The following is a 24,572-nucleotide window of genomic DNA, read 5'->3' as shown; positions in this document are numbered from 1 at the left end:
TACCAAAACGATTGGTGACCCACATGGTGATGTGCTAGGCCTGATGAGCCCTTTCTCAAGCAACTCCTGCACCTACTTCTTGATTTCAGCATTCTCTAAAGCAGACAACCTATACATCCAAATGTTAGGCAAAGGACATCTTGCTGCAAAATAATATAATGTACTATTTCCTTTTTAGGTGGCAGACCTTTAGGTTCTTGAAACAAGACATCATACTATGAAACAACCTTTTCTATATCAACTTGTTGTTCAGCATTACAGCCCTCAAATACATTGGTTTTATTAGGTTTCTTTTCCTTTACAACCATTAGTGAGAATTGTTTACATGAATTTATCATTATTTTCATCTGTCCTGCGTTTATGAGAGTATAATTATTCTCGAGCTTATGAGCTCTTACAAAGTATTAGATTCCATCTTTAACAAGTATATACTTGTTCTCAGCTCTATATAAAATAGCCTTTCTATCATACAAGTAAGGGCTTCCTAAAACAATTCCACATATATCCAAAGGAATTATGTCTAACTCAACCTCATCTATGAATTTTGACCCAAAAGAAAACTTGAGTTTTCACTGTCTAGTCACTTGGAGTTGTGTTTTTTCATTCAACCATCCTAATGGGTATGGTTTCTTATGAGGTGTAGTTGCTAATCCCAATTTCTTTACAATTGCTTCAGAAATCAAATTTACTTATGAGCGACTATCAAACAAAGTATCAATCTTTTGATTTTTGGAAATAACTCGAAAATGGAAAAGCTCATGTCTTTTTCTCTCATTTTCTTCATCAATAACAGATTGAGCAGAATTACTAGTAGATGCTTCAGAATTCTAACCTTTTATACATGTGGCTGCTATAGTTGTTTCATCTCTCGAGTATGACCCCAAATCTTTCTGAATAGCTGCAGCTGTTGTCTTCTTCTTGCCCTCAAACTTCTTAGGTCTCAGCTCTGGATGCAGAATCCAACAATGCTCATCATCATGCCCCTCCTTTTTACAGTAAGTGCATGAATCTTTGGCTTTCTATGTCGTGTTAGCCTTCCTTGCTTTCCACTTCTGTTTTCTTTTCTCCTTGCTCTTGCTTACAGTGGGTTGGGATGGTCCCCCAACTTCTGGATTTCTATTCTTTCCTCTAGCTTCTAGATGAGTAGCTTGTACAGATACCTCATCTATACTAGTGGGATTAAACATGAGGATGGTATGCCTCATGTAGCTATGTAGACCACCAATGTACTTCAAAAGAGTCTCTAGTGAGTCTAATGATATACCCAATATCAATGCTCTCTTTCTGAACTCTTGAGTATACCCTTGCACACTTTTCCCTTTCAATTGTTGAAGAGTTTGCCAACTCATCATGGCTTGTTGCATGTAGGCCAATGGATAGAACTTATTTTTGATTGTAGAAACAAAGTCACTCTAGAAAGAGATGCTCTTACCATGTATTTTCATATCAGCTTGGGTTCTACTTTCCCACCAAACCAAGGCAGTGCCTCCTAAGCGTAGGCTTGCCAGCTGAATCTTACTCTTGTCTGAGTTTATGTTCTATAACCTGCAATACACATCAATTTGTCTAATCCAAATGTCCAACTTTTTAGCATTTAGCTATCCATCATATATAGGAAAATCAAATTTAACATCTAGCTTAATCAAATATGCTTTCTTATTATGCACAGGGCTATTAGGAGGTGTGAGAAAGTTTTCCTCTTTCCCCTTTCCTTTGGAGTGGTCATGGCAGTGAGACTCATCTTCTTCTTTATCTTGTTTAGAACCCGATGAATCTTCAACCTTTTGTTTTCTAAGGTCTCTGTACATTTCTTCTACCATAGACTTTATAGCTAGGAAACTCTCTATGAATTGAGGGTTTGGCCCAATAGAACCTTCCTCTAACATTGTCTTCCGAGAATAGACTCTCCCAATTTCAGGATTAGTTTCCACCAACTCGCCTTCTCCTAATTTGAGCTTTGATCTTGTGAGCATTCACAGCTAAAGCAACACAAGCTTGTCTAACCTTATAGCCTAAAGCTCTGATACCACTTGATCTGATATTCACCCTATGAGTTACATCAGTTAAAGATTTATTAAACCAAGGTATTACAGACTCATGTGCTCGTGTGTGTGTTCTGTGTTATTGAAGCAACGGATCGATCAGATTTCCAATACACAGACAATAAAATGGAAAGACAACAGAGAAATACAATAAGAAAACATAAAGACACAAGCAATTTTAATAAGGAGTTCACCCTATTCTCTAGGGCTACATCTCCAGTCCAGCTTTCACCAGTCCAGCTTTTAGTGGTGGCCTTGTTTTATTGTGCCTTTAAGAAGAGAAATTAAAATACATGGACTCAATGTAAATTCTCCTAAAGCAGGTTTTGCTTGGTAGGGTGGTTCTTGGGTTCCCCAAGCCACTTGAGTACACAAAATTCTTTCTTCCTACCAGCTCTGTGACCTTCTGGTCTATAGGGGAGAGCCCAATGTGGTGCTCAGCCTGGATAGATCCTCTCTGGGACGGCTCAGATCTCTCAAGCCTCTGGTGCTCGATGGTGCCTCTAGTCAGCTCGGCCCTCTGTCCTCTTCTAATTTGCTTTAATGTTCTCTGTGTTCAGTCGTCCTCTCTGGGTTCACTGTTCCACTTCTTCATCTCTCAACTTTTGCTATCTCACTCCTCTGATTCGGCTGTATTTGTTCATGGCTTTAGCCATTCAATCCCTATGCCTGCTTGGTTCCTCTTCTGCCTTTGCCTCTTCACCTTCTACAACTACGCTTGGAGTTCCTGGTTCAACATCTTCATGAATGCTCAGGGAGTGGCCACCTGTCCTCCTCTAAACAACGCCAGCCTTCTTCGTCGGTTTGTTTCTTTAGTTACGTCGTGGATGCATTCTTCCTCCACTATGGCGGTCAAACAGATTCTAAATCCCTTCTAAAATGCGACGTATTCCCTTGTTGATTCCGCTTCCTCCGTCGGGAGTGATCTCAGCCGTCCAATCTAGGTCCTCAAGATCCAAATCCATATGCACATTTCGTGCGGTTGATTTGCTTGACCGATAGTGCGCGATCAATGGTGGTTTTCTCTCACCTCACTTGCCATGCATTGATCGATGTATGTAATCGCTCCACTCTCGACCAAAACCTATTACTGTTCATGGGCACCCCAATCAAAACCACCTGCTTTGCAGAGCACGGGTCCTACCTTGTACTTTTAGCACTTTATTTCCTTTTCCGCTCGTGGTCCTCTGGTTCCCAACGTGACCGAGTGCTCAGGCTTCCTCCATTTTGGCCCTGTTCACCTAGCGATGCGCGATTAGCCCTAATCGTGCATCAAAATCCACCTTTATTTCCCGATCCGGGGCTCCCAGGGGCTACTTTGGCCTCCTACGCAGTCTCCATGGGCCTCGTTCAGCGCGCTTTGATCGAGGTCCTCGTCATTCCACATCAGCTGCCATTGCCACTAGTTCAGGGTGTTTTTGATTGCTGTTTTGGAATTCTTTAGAGATTTGTTCGACCTGATACAATCATGGTTCTTTGACAGTCTTTTATGGATCCAATTTGGATCGATTCCACAACCTGTGAGTCATCGACTAGATAGATGGGAAAGTTCCACCTACTGAAGAAGGAAGTACAGGTACCACGGGAACCATAATAGGGTCTGACGGATTTGTGAACGGAGTGTTAAAGTGAGGAAGAAACCCTTCCGTGAAGAAATCCTCCAGCAAACTTGAATCGTTGTTCGTCCAGACAGATCTCATGTGAGATTTAGGAGAGTGATTCCTCAAAGATGAGGAATCCGAGTCAGTGGAACTCAACGGATCTTCCATAATGAGTGGAGGAAGTCCTAACAATTGTCTAGAGTGATGACGAGGGCCAAATGTAGCCACGGTGACCATTAAGTTTTATCAAATAAATTTTAATGTGATATTCTTTAAAGTCTCAAAAATGATAGCACTCAGGTACCTAAAACTAAAAAATACACTAAATATATCAATCAACAAACAGAGGGAAAGGACCTCGTCTGATAAGCACTGATCACTGGAGATGAAACCCAATATCTCAATGAATAACATAGAAGGATGGCCAAATGTATAGTTACGGTTACTCTAGAGCTTCACCAGAACGTTAGATTGAGGGGCCAAGTACTCTCGTGAAGACGAGCACCCTACCAAAAACTGAAGACAGAGTAGATCCGTCTGTGTTAGTGGAGTGGTCCTGGTAATATGAGTGCAGAAGGATTTTTCACTCGTTAACGACACTAGTTTTGGTTTTCAACCTTGGGTAGTTCACTCACATGCTTATCCCAAGGTCCTAATCTAGCTAATGATGGTTTGCTCAAAAGAGTAACTGATTGATTTTAATGTAAAGTTTAGTGTACTTGATTATTTGTCTTCGGTAGGGGTGTTGACATATGAATATGGTGAGACTCTCGACTCAATAAACCATGCAGAATAATGCTTTGTTTTTTTTTTTTCAATTTCTTATGCAAACAAGTCTTATTCTACATATTCATCTTTTCTCATATTCATGGATTCCTCTATGCATCTAAAGCCATTCAACACTTGCATAACCAAAAGATTCTTTTCCCAATATTTCCTAACAAATACTGAAAACCAAAATGAAGCAGCTTACAACTATTTTAACAGAAGGATGAATACAATTTATCAGTCTTTCTTTAAAAAAAAATTGTATTTTAAGAGAGAAAAACTAAAACATTTTCCTAAAATGAATTTTCAGGACACCAAATTTGTTAACATAATATAGTTGCAGATCTTACTTTAGCCCCTAAGACAAGTCCCCCCCCCCTTTTGGTAAACTAACGCTTTGTTTCAGTGTAAACAGAGAGTTAGTTGGGCCACTAACACTCCCTGTACATAGGCACAAAGCTTTATAAAGCTCTGTTTAGCCTGGAAACCTATGTTAGTGAGGGAAATATCTCAAAAAAAAGGCCTTTCGGATCAGTTTCTGAGGAGAATGCAAACTAGTAGGATGTAACAAGATAGTTGGTGGATCAAAAAAGGATTTGAAGAAGTAGGGAGCTCTTAGAAGAAAGATAAGAACTGAGAGGAGTCTGGGTAAACCAGGAACAAGATGTATAGTCCCCAGCAGAGTCGCTAATTCTGCTATGGGGTAAAATGCACGGTGTATTGTAGGATGAAAAATACCCTCAAAGGCCTTCCCGGGACCTTTGACAGACTGTAAGATTATCTGCAAAAGCTACCAAGTTACACACATGTTCATCTATCAAAAATAAATTGACAAGGTATGGAAAGAGGATCACCTTTAGTTCCTTCTAGATTTGTTTGGAGATCTCTATGCGGCAAGAAGAACTCCTTCAAGGTTGGCTCCAAGACAATTCTTGCACAAAGGACAAAGTAAACCAATCATAGCATATGCTCTTGAAAACTAATGTAAGAATGCACAATAAACATATATTAGTGTATAACTTAACTACTCATCTTGACAAGCATCAGAATGAACAAATAAATGAACAACATTACCGACACTGTGGAGTAGGGAACACAATTTCAGTTCTATATTTATAATGGAAGAGTGATTACAACCATCTGTTGTATAAACCTTCCTTTGCCCCTTCTTCCTGCCTCTCTCTCTCTCCTTCAGCTCACTTCTTCAAGTATATGACAATTCACAACAGCTCAATGGGATATCCTTCCAAATGCTCTGACCCCTTTCACAATGGCCCTCTCATTGCTTTTGTAGCAATCGAATTAGGGATGCCAAGCTCCTCCTAGAGTTCATTAGGGCAAAAGCCATGAACTTGCCCTGTTTACAAGATTTTTCCCAATTTCCTTCATTCTCAGATTGGAATTTATCCAAATATCTTGATTTTTGGAGTTTCCTTGCTTTTCTTGAGCAAATTTAGGGATAAATATCTGGATATTTGTGAGAAAACTCATTGGCTTGACCCATTGAACTTCCCTTAGGTTCATTAATGCTCCCTGTGGTCTAACAACTTGAGTTAGGAAGGTAACTAACGCTCCTCTATGCTTAGTAACAATCTTTATAAAGTAGGTTAACAGTGTGCAGAGCGTTAGTGTGGAATCAAGGCCTACAATTGTGGTCTTTGCTTCAGTCATGTTGTCTTTCACCTCTAAGTTGATGAGGAGGTAATTTTGTCCTATAACAGTGAAAGGAAAATGAACGAAGGATATTGGATCACAGGAGGTTACATAAATAGATGGGCGAATAGGGTTAACTAACAGGATGAACGATGGATATCTTATCACGAAGGCTTAAGTGAATGGATGGACGAACAAGGGAACAAAGCAGATGAATGGTGGAGATCGTGTCATGAGGGATTAGGTGAGTGGACGAATGAATGAGGTTAACAGGAGATGAATGGCTCATATCTAATCGTGCGGGTGAAGTCAAGAGATGGTCGGACGAGGCTAACGGGAGCGATGAATGGCTGAGATATTATTGCGTGGGTGAAGTCAAGAAATGGACGATGGAGATCATATCGCGGGGAAAAGAAACGTGCAGAAATGAGGGAGTAGGTTTCTAAGGCGGTAAGTAGTTTCTCACGTGCCCTTTAGGCTGTAAGTAGTATTTCAAAATTTCACGAGATTAGCCTTACTGCGCGACATGTAGCACAAGAAATCCAATTTTATCTCGTGCTCTCAGGCGAATAATGTTCATGCACTAATCCACGTGATATTGCGCGATGGACGTTAGATCAGGCGGGGCTGATCAACGGTGGAGATTAGCCAAGCTAGTTGGTGATCGGGTGAAGCGACAACCGTCGGATCAGGCAAGGTAGATCGACAGTGGGGACATAAAGTGCATAAAGTGATTGGGTGACATGTTAGCTGTCAGATCAAGGGACAGATCGACGGTGGAGATTAAAGCTCATAAAGTGAGTGGAAGAATCCCTGCAAGGAAATAGTTGGAGAAAATAGTGAATTGGATGGTGATTGTGAAGGTTTGTTGGTGATCGGATGACGAGGAAGCGATGCATGAGGAAAGTGATGGAGGTGGTTTCAAATGAAAAAGAAAGAGAAAACTAGTGCGGGTGAACAGACAACTGCATTAAACATCGAACTCCATAGACCATGCGAGAACCAGAGACCTGTGTTTTTGGGGCTGTTGAAGGGTCCCTTCCTCAAGTCATGGTCCTAGAGGGAGGAGATGAGGTCGAGACTCCTACGGACAACCTGATAGTGATATTTTCCCTCTAACTAACCTGTGAAGTGAAAGAAGGCATACATGAAAGTAAACTACAACAAATGTAGCTACTGAAGTAGATGAACAAGAAAACCATGCATGATCTACGCTATATTGCTGTAATGAAAGTGCAACTACTTAAGAAAATAAACAATGAAAACCATAAGGCTACTTAAGCAAATGAACAGAACACCATGAAACTACTTAAGAAAATAAATAGAACAGAACTCTATGCTAGCATACATGTATAGTAAAGAGGAGCTGTGGCTACTTGGGTCGGGCCCTAACCCAAGAGCTTCAGCCCTCGGAGTTAACTCAGAGCTGGCTTAAACATAACTCATTCTTATTATAAAAGCCATGGATTACAGAGCAAACTGTCACAAGTCTTTGCAACTCAGAAATAAAAAAAAGTTTTACAAATGAAGTCTGAATCTTTCTTAGGTCCTAAGCCTCTCTATTTATACATCTGAAGTCTCTAATGACTTCCTTCCCACTAGGGAGGCTTGGCCTCCAACTCAAGAAAAACTGGTTTTATTTCCTTTTCCTTTTCTTGGCTATCTTCTAGTCCTCAAAATGATGGGTGTTTGCACTCCGATCTGATGGAGGAATATTCGAATGGAGGGGTAGTGAATGAGGAGGATTGACCTCCTATAATTACTCTCCCTTGTTCCATTCAATTCTTTACCAAGGTCTTTGCCATAGTTCTTTGCTTTTATCCTTTATACCTGCATTTTTCCTTGCTTTTATCCTTTATTCCTTTATTACATGCACATTAGACCACAAAGCCAAATATCCAACTCTAACTCATTTCATAAACAAAATATAATCAAAAGTATGCAATAAGTTATGATAATAGTTGGTTTGACTAAGCTAGGAGGTGAATTAAGGCCAATTAAGACCCATATAATTACTCAATGATGAGGCTCATCACAATAGTAAAACTTCTTCACCACCGTCAATGTCTTCTGATATCTTGGATGCCCTGAATATGGTTTCACATGAAACTCCCTCAAGATAAGCTTCTTGAGCTCACTAAAATTTTTCACATAGATCTTGTCTCTGTTGGGTTGTGTTATATTCTTTCCACGACTAGTCCACGTAGTTAACCAGGGGGTTAGAGGGGGAGCGGAACCCCCCCGCCCCCTCCCCCCACCCGTTCGTTGTGCCAATTGTGTAGCGGGAGGGGTCACAGGGGGTTTGAGGGGTACTCGTAACCCCACTTTATGGGGTCCAAGGCAGCGCCCCGAAAAATTTTGGTTTTGGAACCTATGTTAGGTTGGGTGGACTCACCTATGGTTTTGTGCATGATTTTTGCACATGTTTTTTGGACGCGTTGGTTTTCGGTCCATGGTATTGGACGTGATGGTTTTCGGTCCATGGTATTGGATGCTTCGGCATGTATAAATATGTATTATAACATTGAAAGGAACATAATGAAAAATCAAGCTACTAGTCTCGGTTTTGGGATCTAGGGGAAATATCTGTGTATATATGTTTTATGTGTTATGCTCTCGCATTGTTTATTTTCTGTGTTTTAGAATTCGTATGAAGGTAATTTCTGTATGGGGTTAAAACCTACATTTGGTATCAGAGCAGTTTTGGCTTCAAGTGTATGCCTTTGTTGTTGAGGGATTTCGCTTGGGCTTGTGGTAGATCCTGTTTAGTGGGAGATCTGTGAGATTGATTCTGTTAGTGAAAGAAGATGGCGAGCAGTGGAAAGATAGAGATCGAGAAATTTAATGGTCAGAGTTTTGAGTTGTGGAAACTCAAGATGAGGATCTGTTGGTGGATAAAGATTAGTGGATCGCAGTAGATCTGGGTATTAAACCAACAGGAGTGTCTGATGAAGAATGGAAGAAGTTGAATCGGAAGGCAAAGAGCACAATATGATTGTGTGTCTCAGATTCAATATTGTTGAATGTATTAGGGGAAGCTACGACAAAGGCTTTATGGGACAAGTTAGGGACTTTGTACCAATCAAAGTCTTTGGTGAATAAACTATTCCTGTGGAAAAAGCTATATAACCTGAGGATGAAAGATGGAGACTTGGTGAAAGATAATCTGAATGAATTTAATACTGTGGTAAGTCAGTTAGCCTCTATTGATATTAAAATTTCAGATGAAGATAAGTGCATCACTTTATTGTGTTCTCTACTAGATTCGTGGATACTCTGGTTATTGCAATAGGTAGCAATGCAACTGCCTTGCAGTTTGATGAAATAGTCTCATCCTTACTGACGGAGGAGATGAGACGGAAAAATATGGAGAGCCAGAATGGTGATGCCTTCTCTATATGAGGATGGTCCTAGAAAAAAAACAAAAATAAGTCATCGAGTGGGAGATCTAAATCTAGAGGGAGATCTAAACCTCCAGGAAAACCTGTAAAGGTGGTGTGCTGGAAATGCAGAAATGAAGGGCACTACAAAAGGGACTGTAAATCTAAAGCTCCTGACAAAGGAAAGGGATCTGATGATGCTCCTTCTACAGAGGCGAAAACCACCTCAGATGAAGGTGGGGATGTGTTCTTGGCTTCTTCAAGTACACATGCAGATCATGAGGCATGGTTGATTGACGCAGGTGCATCCTTTCACTTCAATCCCCATAGAGAGTGGTTCTGCAAGTATGAGAAATACGATGGTGGTGATGTCTTCTTGGGGGATGACAGGAAGGCTAGAATATTTGGTCGTGGAATTGAAGTTGCAAGGTGGAAGGGTTAGAACACTTCCGGGTGTTCTGCATATTCCTGCATGGGCCAGAAATCTGATTTTTGTAAGCAAGTTGGATGATGTAGGTGTAAAAATAGTGTTCGAGAAGGATACCTGCAAAATGGTTTGGGTAGCACTAATATTGATGTGGGGAGTTCGGATTGGAACTCTGTACAAGCTGCAAGGTAGCGCTATTGTTGATGGGTGCAATAGTTCTGTGGTTCCTTAATGTGGAGCAGAAAATCTAGTGATCTCTGGAGAGAAGACCATGTTGTGGCATCAAAGGCTTGGACATATTGGAGAGAAAGGCCTTTGAATACTTCATGGTAAAGATATGGTAGAAGGTATGAGTAATAGCTCTCTGGATTTTGATTTATGTGAAAATTGTGTATATGGGAAGCAGAATCAGGTGAGTTTCCCCTCTGGTAGAAAGAGGGCGAAACATATATTAGAACTTGTGCACAGTGATGTGTTTGGACCTGTGAAGGTTCCATCACTGGGTAAGTCTGTGTACTATGTATCATTTATAGATGACTTCTCAAGAAATACATGGATATATTTCCTTAAGAAGAAATATGAAGACTTTGATAGGTTTAAAGAATTTAAGGCTCTCATGGAAAATCAGACGGAGAAGAAGATAAAGGTGTTGAGGACAGATAATGGTGGAGAGTTTTGTAGCAAGGAATTTGAAGAATTCTGTAAGAAGTGTGGTATAACACGACAGAAGACTACTCCATATACACTTCAAAAAAATGGAGTTGCAGAAAGAATGAATAAGACATTGATGGAAATGGAAAGAACCATGCTCAGTGGTGCCAGGTTAGGACAAGAATTCTGAGCAGAGGAGGTGGATATTGAATGTTACCTGGTCAATAGGTCACCTTCATCAGCGTTGGAGGATAAGACTCCACAAGAGGTATGGACTCATAAGAAACCCTCTCTTTCACATCTGAGGGTATTTGGATGTGATGCATATGTACATGTTACAAAGGAGAAACGAACCAAGTTGGATAGTAAATTTGAAAAGTGCATCTTTATTGGGTATAAGGATGGTTTAAAGGGTTATAAGCTTTGGAACCCAGTCACACGGAAGGTTGTGTACAACTGAGATGTGGTGTTCATAGAGGTAAAAGATGTTATTAAACATGAAGTCCAACCAAAGGAACCTGAGAAGATAGAGTTTGAGCTTAAGGAGGAAGAATCAAACTCTACAGCATAGGAGGAATCAGAAGATGAAGAGCCACAAACATTGGGTGTGAGAAGATCAGTTCGAGAAAGAAGGCAGCCAGAAAGGTATAGTCCATCTGCTTTCCGTTCAAATTTTGCTTTATCTATTACTCACGATGATCCTAGAACTGTGAAGGAAGCAATAGATTCAGAGGATGGAAAACTCTGGAAAGAGGCCATGGTTGATGAAATGACATCTTTGCACAAAAATGAGGCTTGGGATCTGGTGGAGTTACCGGCTGGAAGGAAACCCATTGGAAGAAAATGGGTGTTCAAGAAGAAGACAAATGCCGAGGGAAAGGTGGAGAAATACAAAGCTCGGTTGGTAGAAAAAGGTTATTCCCAAGTGCCAGGAATTGATTTTGGTGATATTTTTTCTCCTGTTGCCAAGGTAACTTCTATTAGATTACTTTTATCTGTTGCTATTGCTTTTGATTTTGAGGTAGAATAGATGGATGTGAAGACAACATTTATTCACGGGGATCTAGAAGAGGAAATATACATGAAGCAACCTGAAGGCTTTGCGGTGAAGGGTAATAAAGAACTGGTATGCAAGTTAAAGAAGTCTTTGTATGGGTTAAAACAATCACCAAGGATGTGGTATCAGAAATTTGATACATTTATACGGGGACTTGGCTTCACCAGAAGCAAAGCAGATCACTGTGTGTATTTTAAATTAATTGGTGACCATGTTATTTATCTGGTCTTGTATTTGGATGATATGTTGCTGGTTGGAAATGACAACGAAATTATCCAAGATTTGAAGACTTAATTGTCCTCCAAAGTATGCCGAGACAATACTGCAGAGCTTTAATATGCAAGATAGTAAATCGGTGAAGGTTCCTATTCTTGTAGGTGTGATGTTATTTGCTGAACAGTGTCCCAAGACACGAGAAGAGGAAGAGGACATGTCCCGTGTTCCATATGCAAGTGCAGTGGGTAGCTTGATGTATGCAATGGTTTGTACTAGACTAGACATTGCACATGCAATGGGAGTATTGAGCAGGTTTATGTCAAAACCAGGGAAGGAGCATTGGACATCAGTGATGCGGGTTTTCAGGTATTTGCGTGGCACTAGTGATTATGGTTTGTGCTACCAAGGAAGATCAGGATTGGACAAAATGTTGGATATTTATGGCTTTGTTGATGCAGACTGGGCTGGAGATCTAGATCAAAGAATATCTACAGGTGGGTATGTGTTTAACCTATTTGGAGGTGTAGTCAGTTGGATGAGTAAGAAATAATATGTAGTGGCACTATCAACTACATAGGCAGAATACATGGCAGCCACTCATGTAAGCAAGGAAGTAGTTTGGTTGCAGAGATTGTGTTCAAGTATGGGGTTAGTACAGGGAGCTATAAGGATATACTGTGATAGCCAAAGTGAAATTTTCTTGGCAAAGAACCATGCATATCATTCAAAGACAAATCACATCGATGTTCAGTATCACTTTGTGAGGGATATGATAGAAGACAAAAAGGTGTTGCTGGTAAAGGTGGACACTATGAAGAATACTGCAAATGCATTGAAAAAATCTGTGAGCTTTGAGAAGCTCTCTTGGTGTAGAGAAACAATGGGCGTTGTAGGGCTGAAAAAATGACTAAGCTCTCTTGTGCCGCCTTGTGGAAAGAAAACAAGAAGTGGGAGATTGTTGGGTTGTGTTATATTCTTTCCACGACTAGCCCATGTAGTTAACCGAGGGGTTAGAGGGGGGCAGAACCCCCCCCCCCCCCCCTTTTCGTTGCACCAATTTTGTAGCGAGAGGGGTCACAGGGGGTTTGAGGGGTACCTGTAACCCCACTTTATGGGGTCCAGTGTAGCGCCCCAGAAAATTTTGGTTTTGGAAGCTATGTTAGGTTGGGCGGACTCACCTATGGTTTTGTGCATGATTTTCGCACATGTTTTTTAGACACGATGGTTTTCGGTCCATGGTATTGGACGCGAGGGTTTTCAGTGCATGGTATTGGATGCTTTGACTTTGTGCATGATTTTAGGACATGTTTTTTGGACACGATGGTTTTCGGTCCATGGTATTGGATGCGATGGTTTTCGGTCCATGGTATTGGATGCTTCGACGTGTATAAATATGTTTGAAAGGAACATAATGAAAAATCAAGCTGGTAGTCCCGGTTTTGGGATCTAGGGGAAATCTCTATGTATATGTGTTTTATGTGTTATTCTCTCGCATTGTTTATTTTTTGTGTTTTAGAATTTGTATGCAGGTAATTTCTGTAAGGGGTTAAAATTTACAGTCTCAAAACTTCAGCAAGCCATCTGCCATGAGACGATAGTCTACATCCTGATCCCATGTACCTGTACCTGCACTTATACCTGTGCTTGAACCTATACCTAAACCGGTACCTGTGCCTGTACTCTATTGTAACCTGTGCATAATCTCCATGTATTTGTGATCCTGTTGTACTTCCTGCAAGATCCTATCCTGTAACTCTATCCCATAGGAGCTTATAGCTACTATATGATTTACCTGTACCTTCCTTCTAAGAGCATCAGAAACTTGGTTCTCCTTCCCTTTGATGTATTTGATCTTGAAGTCAAACTCACTAAGGGTAGCCAACCATCTAGCTTTCCTGGAATTTAAATTTGGCTAGTCAAACAAATACCTCAATCCATTATGATCGCTCATCAATGTAAACCTCCTACCTAGAAGATAATGTCTCCACATCTTCAATGCATGTATAATAGCTTCTAGCTCAAGATCACGCGTAAGATAGTTTTGCTTATGCTCATTCAGTTTCAATTACTCATAACACACTACCTGTCATTCTTGCAGGGAACTCCACCAAGTCCCCTCTTGCAAGCATATGTACACATTATAAACTCCATGTTTGGATCTGCAATCTTTAGCACTAGTGCACGTGTCAACAACTGTTTAAGCTACTCAAACTATCTTCACATTCTGTCGTGCATTCAAACTTCTTACCCTTTCGTTACAATGATGTGATAGGATATGCAATGTGTGAGAATTTCTTGATGAACCTCATGTAGTAATGTGCCAATCCCATGAATGATCTCACCTCATCTACATTCTTAGGAGCTGCCCATTCCATGATAGCCCTTATCTTGTTATGGATCTACTGCTATGCCTTCCTTGGAGACAACATGTACCAAGTAGTGTGCCTCAGTCTGAAAGAAGATGCACTTGCTAAGTTTAGCATACAACTGATGCTCTCTTAACAAACTCAGCATTGTTGTTAAATGTTCGACATGTTCTTCCTCATTCTTAGAATATACTAGTATGTCATCAATGAATATAATAAAAAACTTGTCCAAATAAGGATGCAACACAATATTCATCAAACACATGAATGTAGCTGGAGAATTAGTCAAACCGAATGGAACAACAACAAACTCATAATGCCCATACCTAGTCCTAAACACAATCTTGAAGATATCATCTTCCTTCATGCGTACTTGATGGTATCCCAATCTCAAGTCAATCTTAGACAACACTACTGATCCCTTTAGTTGATCAAACAAATCATCAATCCTTGGTAAAGGGTCACTGTCTTGATCATTACCTTATTCAACTACCTGTAATCAATGCACAGTTTCAGAGTACTGCCTTTCTTCTTTACGAAAAACACTATTGTGCCCCAAGGTGATACACTAGGTTTGATGTATCCTTTGTGCAACATTTACTTTAGCTGCAACTTCAACTCTACCAACTTAGGTGTTCTCATCCTGTAAGGTGCTTTCAATGCTGGAGCTTCCCCTAGTATTAACTCAATAGAAAAGTCTACCTCCCTGTGAGGTGGAAACTGTGTAATGTCCTCTGGAAATACATCCTGAAACAGTTGCAAAACTGGGTACCTACTCAACAAATCAGCATCCTCAACCTCCTTACCCTTGTCACTGAAATGTGTATTGCAAACATCACACAACCATTTCTCCAACTACTCTTAGCTTGCATAGAGGTAGCCATCCTCAATGATGTAGGCTTCTTTTTTCCTTGCAAGGTCCTATTTTCCCCACTATTATCCGCACACTCAATGGCCTTGACGAAGCAATCCACTTTGGTTATGTGAAGGTATAGCCAATTTGTACCCAAAAACATACTATATGAACCCAATGATAATACATTCAAATGTGTTGTTGTAGGCATACCATTTAACTCAAATGCACAAGCTCTTACCCAATGGTGAACTCGCTTCTTTGTACTTGTAGCCAACTGTACCAACTAAGATTTTGCATGAACTTATTTTCTAAAAGCACACTTATCCACCAGGTTAGGATTAATATAACTATAGTTAGATCCAGGATCAATCAAAAAAGAAATGACTTGAGCACAAAGCTTATTGTCCATCTCAATGATCGATACCTGATGATTCACCTGTCTGTTGTCCACAACTGCATGAATTTGAGGAATGATATGACCAACATTACCAACTGTATGCGCCTCTTGAGCACTGTAGATATGGGGTCTGCCACCACTCTACTACTGTAGACAATCCCTCTTAGTATGATATTTACCACATATCCAACATTGCAATGGTCCCCTACCACCACCTCTAGCTTGCTGCTCTCCATGTCCCTTCTCAACTGTGTTGAATCTCTTGTAAGGAACTGCATTATCTTTCTCACTTGCATCTTGAGGTCTTCCTCACTTTGGTGGCCATTTTCCTTTAGCTTTGTCGTTTCTCTTCAAGTCATGTTTCAAGTCAACTTTGCGCTTTGATTGCTCATAACAATGCTTCAACTTTCAGATGGCCTTCTCCAACGATCTAGGCTCATCAAACTCAATCTAGTCTCTATATGCAACTGGAAATCCACTGATGAATCTCTAAACCTTGGCCTTCTCCTTTATGAGGTAAGACACATATCTAAACAACTCCAAAAATCTGCTAGTATACTCCTCAGCGGTCATAGAACCCATCCGCAACTCATAAAACTCCTTAGATCTATCATCATAGTACCTCTTAGGCAAGTACTTCTTCTTGAAGAACCTTTCAAACACATGCCAAGTCAAATCATCCTCATGTATGTCCTTGGCATTCTTCATGTCTTCCCACCAAATATCCACTTTACCTTTGAGACTGAAAAGGGCTATCCTTGCTTTCATGTTTTCTGAGTAATCATGCAATATAAATAATTTCGTCATGCCAAGCAACCAAGCCTCCACATCTTGCAATTTCTTCATCTCTCCATAAAATGTAGGTGTATGTCACTTCTTGAACTCATTCGGAAAGTATCCCCTATCATTCCTCCTCCACGGATGATAATGATGAAAATCATGATGTCTCAGAACCAGAACTAGAGTAATACCTGTGTTTGTCACCCCTCCTATCTAGAGTGTCCAACATCCTGCCATCTTTGATAATGTTAGATCTATTTGACCTATATCTACTATGAGACCTGTTATCACCAAAAAATTGATCATTTAACCTAATTTTCTAGATGGATCGAAGTATAACATTTAAAGCTAATTTTACGCTAGTAAAATTACTTTCACTGTGAGAAATTACCTAATAAACCACCTTTATTAAGTAATTTATAGTTAAACCCATGAAGAATAATTAAATAAATCACTATTTATTTGATTTTCTTGTAGGAATAATTAATTAAACCATTGTTTTATTATTATTCCTTAACTAATTCATTGAGATAATAAATAAATCATTATTTCTCTTATTTTTCTTTAAGGATAACTAATTAATCATTAATTAATTACTATTCTTTGTTAAATTTGACAAAATCCCTCAGGAATAATTAAATAAAGCATTATTTGTTTATTATTCCTTAACTAATTCATTGAGATCATTTATTTATTTATTATTTTTAAATCAAAGATTAAATACTTTTTCCCTCCTACACAAATATAATAAAATATTCCAAGTGGTAATTCCAAGAATGAGATCAATAATATTTTATTATTACTCATTATTCAAGGATAACTCAATATTTTTTTATAAATAGGGGTAGCGAAAATTTTAAGAACCACCCTAAATTTATATGTATAATAAATGGGAAAATTCCCATGATACATAGGAAAAATGGGAGGTGATTTTATCAATAATATAATATGTATATATAATTTTTTGGCAAATCTCTCACTAGACTATATTATCTTGTAAAGTCATGGTGAATCTTTCACTAAATTATAAAATCTTGTAAGATCTTGGCAAATCTTTCACTGAATAATAAAACATTGTGAAGTCTTGGCAAATGCTTTGTTAAAGTATGAAACCATATATGATAATAGGAAAACATATTCATTAAACTGTAATATACTAACATACATGTTTGGAAAAAAGAGACATACTCTATATAGCAAGTGGTTGTGTTTGTCAAGGTTCTTACTATATACTCTTTCATATCCTTCTATTAGTTTTGATAATAGTCCCAATCTAAATTGCTTATTAGCATAATTCAATACCTTCATATGTCTTGCATTTTTTAATAGTGTTGTAACATGTGGATTAATTTCATTTTTGGTGCACAATCTCTGCCTTTTAGGACAATATGGTGCAGTGGCCCAACCCCTACAGATCATTACGACAAACTAAGAATAACAAAGATTCAAGATGAAAGGTTGTGCAAACCAACTTATTTTTCAAACAGCTAATCCAACATCAGTACCTTAACTTTTTCACGAAGATATCATATTGAGAATGTTTGAAAAATGGTGGGAAATTTGAGCAGCGACTATCTCTCTTCTGTGAGGGTGATGTAGAAAGAGTGATAAGATTTCACTGTTTTGATTTTCTTTTGTTAAATCAGAAAAACCAATATTAATAGAGATATTGGTATTTTTTTACTAAATTTTGTGAAGTGACTAAATGTAGCTTTAACCATTCACCTTAAGATGTTTTTTACAATATAATTTTCTAAGTCTATTTAATATTTTCATTATTAAAAACCAACGTATATCCATCTTAACTCCACATCTACCACTCTTAGAGGGATGAAATCTATTTATCCCTCTCAACACCTAATATAATTTCCCCTTTAAATAATCTATGCTCACATGAATACCATGGTATTACCATGGGTCAACAGCATGGGTTATCATAAACCTGGAGATTAAAAACTACCATTAGTAATTTATAAAAATTAATAATTGATTTTTATTTTATTTTATTTTTATTTTAACCGAGTTAAAATGTTTAAGTGCCATTAAATTACAAGATACATTTTTACTCTTAATCTACCAAGCCCTGAGAGGGATCAAATATGTTTTCTCTATGTTACTTTTCATATGACGATATTTGATCCCTCTCGGCACTTAGTAGATCTAGAGTAAAGATGGATCTATGCTGGTTTAATTTCCCCCTTTAGATAGGCTACATTCCACGTGAATACCATGGGTCAATACCATGTTCCATTTTTATTTTTATTAATACTAATATTAGGGTTAATAATGTTGTTTTGCATGGTATTAATAATAATTTGGCCCATAGGCTTCACTAAATGTAACACAATTTTTTTTAGTGTCTTTAAATATAATGTGACTTATGGAGTAAATATAAAAAAATGTTTTATTTATTTACCATACCTCTCGTTTATTTATATTTTTATTAATTTACCATACCTTTTTTATAAATATGGTATTTGGCCCATAGGATTCACTTAAATAAAACTTCTTTTTTGAGTCTTCTTAAATAGAAAGAGGGTTATGTACTAAATATGAAAAGAGGTTTTATTTATTTACCATACCTTTAGTTTATTTATATTTTTATTTATTTACCATACCTTTGGAGTAAGTATAAAAAGAGGTTTTATTTTTTTACCATACCTCCACTTTATTTTTATTTTTATTTTTTTACACCCTTGCGTGTTCTGAAATATAAGGTGACTTATGGAGTAAATATAAAAAATGTTTTATTTATTTACCATACATCTCTTATTTATATTTTTATTAATTTACCATACCTCTTTTATAAATGTGGTATTTGGCCCATAGGATTCACTTAAATAAAACCTTTTTTTTAGTCTTTTTAAATAGAAAGAGGGTTATGGACTAGATGTAAAAAGAGGTTTTATTTATTTACCATACCTCTAGTTTATTTATATTTTTATTTATACCTTTGGAGTAAGTATAAAAAGAGGTTTTGTTTATTTACCATACCTCCACTTTATTTATATATTTATTTTTTTACACCTTTGCCATCGAGGAAAACCAGATTTGAAAACAAGGAGCCGTTCATAAAAGAAATCAAAGCGATTGGGACCAAATACAACCTCCCAAACCAGAAAATGAGCGATTGCAAACGAATTTAACATTGCAAAGCATAAAATAGGGCAATTGTAATGGAATATAACCTCCCAAACTAGGCAAATCGGGTCAAATGAATCTTTTCATAGTTTATCCGCCCTTTTTTTTTGGGTAAAATGAAAAAAAATTATTATTTTTTAAATAAAAGTTGGGTTAAATATATGAAATGGGTGTTTTATAAAAATTTGGCCCTGTAAAATGAAAAACACCTTAAATTTCTCCCTTGGGCTAAAATTCGCCCCTAAAATTTACCTTGAATATGAGGGTTTTCCATTCATTATTCACTTTTGATTATTTTCATTATTGCACTCACTGTTTTAGCTCTAATTATTTTTCACCTTAAATTTCTCCCTTGGGCTAAAATTCGCCCCTAAAATTTACCTTGAATATGAAGGTTTTCCATTCATTATTCACTTTTGATTATTTTCATTGTTGCACTCACTGTTTTAGCTCTAATTATTTTCATTGTCGCACACCATATTTTTGTTGGGTTTATGCATTATAGAGGAGAGAGACTCTACAAAAGCTGAAAACATTTGAGGATAGCCAAGAACCCATCCCATAGAGGGGGACTGGTAACATTTATCTGTTCTCTTCACAGGTGTTATTATAAAATTATTCTTTACATATCTGGTTTCCATTGGATGATTGAGGTTATTACTCTTTCTTTCATTGTTTAACTATGATCGTCGCATAGATCATAATTTTGACAGGTTTTCTTTCTATCAACAGCTGCAGATCTACAACATTTAGCAATCATTTCTATTGTTGAGATTGTTTTTTATCCACAATCTTAAGTGGGTTGTTTTTTGACATCATTGAGAAGAAAACACTACAAAAAAATTGGCAACTCCAATGGGGATAATTCTGATTTAGAAACCTGGGTCTCCAATAGAAATTGGTGACTCTGCTAGGCTTTATACATCAGATCCAGAAATTTGGGTGACCTTTAGTTTTCAGCTCAGGGTTTCTTATTTTTTCAATTCTCTTAATGTTTCTTAGATTCGTAACCGTAGATCTAATAAATTTTTGACTTCCGCAAGCTTTCTGGTCCTTTCCGCAAGTCACAGGAACCAGCCGTGACAAAGGTGACACTTTTTTTCCAAGATCCTTCGACAGGATACTCGGAACAAAAATCGTAGTTTTTAGCCTAAAAAGTGTGATCTGGGCTTTAGAATGCACCTTTCAGTCCAAAAAGTGTGATCCTTGTAGAGAAACAGATCAATACCTGCGATTTCTGGGTTTTAGGGTTCTTCTCAAATTTGTTTCTGGGTTTTGTTGAGAGTTGTCTGTTGAGTGTGTCATCCCGCTTAGGCCTTGATCCACTCTATTTTAATTTTCGAATTTGAATTTAGCCTCCCCTAGGGCTTCTAGTACACTTCCACCTTTCTAGGAGGAGTTTAGCTAAGTGAGTAGTTTGAGTTTCTGCAGCGCTTTCAGCCACATTTTCCAGATATGTACCTTTCTGTTTCAGATATGTTAAGATAGGTTGTTACCATCCATAGTGTCACATTTTCACTTGTTTGGTCATTCCCTTAGGGTGCCATCAGTTTCCCTAGGTGTTTCACCCATCTCCCTATCTTTTTGTAATGATCTTCCCCTCTGGTTTTTTGTTGTTGCTGCACCACTTTCCAGCAGCTTAGAGTCACTTGATCCCAGTCACACCAACATTCAGATATATTGACCATTTTAGTGTATTTTTCATCAGTTTAGCTACCAAGCAATACAGTGTTTGCAAACCTAGTTTGGGTGGGGTTTAGTTAATTGTTTTGTTGTTTATTTTCTGTTATCTATTTCAGTTTATTTGCAACAAACTTATTTTTTTCCTTTTTACAAACACGATATGGGCTTAATCAATTAATACACTTGCACACACAAGCACACCTTAAGCGAAGGGCACTTGGTTTACACCACCAAGCCAAGACTTAACATAATAAATTTATCTCACTGCATCAGAGACAAAAGATATATTGCTGATCTCCCTTCACAATTTCTATGTTCTATGTGTCCTTCCATCATTGCGCCACCAAGGCATTAATCATGGAGACTGCTAGGCCTTCATCCCCAGTTTTCGCTTGGGCGTATTACTCCTCCCCATCAGGTTTGAGTTCATAGCCCTCTAAGTACCCATCCTGACTCTTCTCCTTTTCCTTCCGGTTCCTCATTTGATTCTGAGCCTCCTTCACCGCATATTGTCACCATGTCTGGACCCACAGTTGGTGCAAGAACCCAACCTAGTGTTGGCTTCGGTTCTATCTCGATGGTCTCATAAGGCGGAACAATCTTAGGAACTGTTCCGACATCCCCCATGCTCCCCTTTATGGTTGGGTTAAGTCTACCGGATCTAAACCAGTTGATAAACGAACCCATACACCATGATGCTAGTTGGCCCTATATGTCGACTTCCCTTAGACATCCCAAAGTTTGAGGGTATTGCTGGAGAGGATCCTACCAACCATGTTCGATCCTTCCACATGTGGTGTTCATCCAACTCCATAACCGATGACTCCATTCGTCTTCAGCTCTTCCAATGCACGCTCACTAGAGACGCTGCAAAATGGTATGTAGACCAGCCCTCCACCTCTCATTCCATTTTCACAATGCTTGCTAAAGTGTTCTTATGATATTTCCAGTTACCTCTCCGGTACGACACTAGTATAGAGTTACTAACCACATTTCGTTAGTCCTCCGCCACTCACCTTTCTGACCATGTTCAAGAGTAGCGTCGAAGGAGGAGCACATGTTGTGCTCCACCTTTTGAAGGCTATGTTTATCTAGATTGGTTTCTCAAGAGCCTTTTATCCCCCATTGGGAAAGATGTCGTGTCCCATTTTCCTCAAATCGAGGAAAAATCTCTCCAGATCGCTTTAAGATATGATCTGATTTATTCTCAATCCGGTTACATTTATACCATCATTCCATACCTCCCTCATCTTGGAAGTGACAATGCACCAGGGGCATCTCAGGCCGTTAACGGTATCATTGGATCCCTTTCACACTCTTCAACATATTCTCAGCAGAGTTATGGCTTTCCGAAGGGGGGCACCAGTTCCTCCAACATTTATGCCCCTCCTGCTAGAAACTTGTTTCTAGGGCCCTAACCCGTCTACCAAATTGTTGCTCCTTCTTATGTATAGCTGAGTGCTCCAGCCCCTCAAGAATTTGCGCTGCAGCCAACCATACATCTTCAGCCCCAACAAACACTTCCCCCTCAGGGAAAAGTGTTTGCGCAACAGAGTGCTACCAATCCCCCAAAATTCAAAGAAAAAGAATAAGGGGAAGGGTAACAAGGGTAACCATTGTAGTGAACCCCAGGGGAACCAGCCTAACACCAACAACCAACAATAGGGCGGCCAGCCCAAGCAGAACAAGGCTATTCGCACGAATAAGCCTTGTGCATGTTGTGGTGTACATGGCAACTATACACATGAGTGTCCCCTTTTACCCCATATGTGCCAAATGTGGGAAGCTCAAGTAGCTTCTCAAGGTCAACGATCACCTCAGAAGCCTGCACCATCTCAATCAACAATGCTCACAAATCTTTTCCCTCAGCAAGGATTTGTTGCTGCTAAATCTCAGCCAAGTCAAGAAACCCCTCCCCCCCAACCTTCTGGTCCCGGTGACTACCATATCCTCATGATGGATTTTGACAAGGTCAATACCTCTGATCAACAGCCAGCTCCTCAGCACTCTATTGTTACCATCTCAGTCGAGTCATCTGGATCCACCCACCCAGGACCTCCTCCATTTGTGGGTGCCTCTCTTATGTTCCCACTAGGAACTGCTCCTCCAGGTCTTAACCATCCAAGAGCTATTCCATTGGGACATTTCCTTGCAGGACATATACCTTTCTTGTTCCCTCCTCTGGGAACCTTTTCTGTCCCTCTCATGGCTTTGTTGGTCCTTCCTAATATGACTTTGGGGATCCCAGTATGGTACATTGATCCCCCAACAAGCACTCCACCTGGTCATCAATGACCATATCATGATTTGACCTCAGTTCAATCCGTCCCTACGACCCTGCCGCTGCTTCAGTTCCATCACAACCTCAACATGAACCCACTCCTGTTACGAAAACATCTGGCAAGAGGGGGAAAGCTAAGAAGAAATAACCTAAGGACAAGGCTCCCCAAGCTTCTCTAGCCCCCAAAGCCCCAAAGTAGTCACACCCGTGCGCTTTGTGTGAAGTTGTTAGGCATGCCACCAATAATTGTTCTGAACTTCCTCGACTCAAACCTTTGGTTCATGAAGCATTGCTTGAGTCAAATATCCCGGAAGTCCATATTAAATTGTCGAGCACACCTAAGAAACTCAAAATGTTGCGCACAAACCACCCTTGTGCCCCGTGTGATCATCATGGTCACTATTCCCATTGTTTCCCTTGTTTCGATGAATTTCGTGATTGCCTTGGGGCGATTTAGGAATACGAGGCCACTCATAGTGGATCATCTACTCCTATACCATTGGATTTTGGTACCACTAGTCAAATAGGATAGGGAGACTCTAGCCCCACTATTGTGATCCCTCCCCCAGATGTTGAGACGATGAACACCATGGTCCATATCCTTTACCAGTCGTCATCCTTGAGTACCTCACAAACAAAACTTTCGAAGGTTTCTGCGCGCGCTTCTATCGAATCTCTTTTGACAGAATCCCAGGTCTCAACATCCGTAGATCCTCCATCTACTAACCCGTCATCTACCACTCAAGATGATGCGACGTGAACCTTCTCTATCAGGTTGATGCACCAGGTAATGCCATCGCATCATGTATTTTGTCTTCCTCCCGTCTGCCCATCTCTCAGCCTGATGAGGGCACCATGGAAGCTATGTCTACCTCAGATTACCCCTACCCTTAAGTAAGGGGGCATTTCTTCAGAGAATTTTGAAGGCCATTTCCTTCCTAATTCTCCCATTTTTGACTCTACCTTAAGAAATTTCGCTCATAGCACATCCCTTTGATTTTCGTGTCTTTATCTCTACCACAAAGATATGTAGATTGCATCATCTCATTCATTGTCATTTGCACCTTTCAGATGCATCCATCATCCACACCGTATATCGGTCATGTCGATGGTGAAAGTCACTTTTCCCAAAATCTAACCTTGACAACATGGGCCATTTTTACCCCCTTACATACGTTAGTCCTTTCAAATAATGTGTGCATTAGATCTGCCACCACTAATCAAGCTGAATATGATGAAATGATAGATTTTTTAGTCGATGCCCTTGCTTATC

Source organism: Pinus tabuliformis, chromosome 1_2 (genome assembly GCF_031772625.1).
Source record: "Pinus tabuliformis cultivar Carrire ecotype Pingquan chromosome 1_2, CPIR1, whole genome shotgun sequence".
In the NCBI taxonomy this organism is placed as follows: Eukaryota; Viridiplantae; Streptophyta; class Pinopsida; order Pinales; family Pinaceae; genus Pinus; species Pinus tabuliformis.
Note: the sequence above shows the minus strand (reverse complement) of the source record.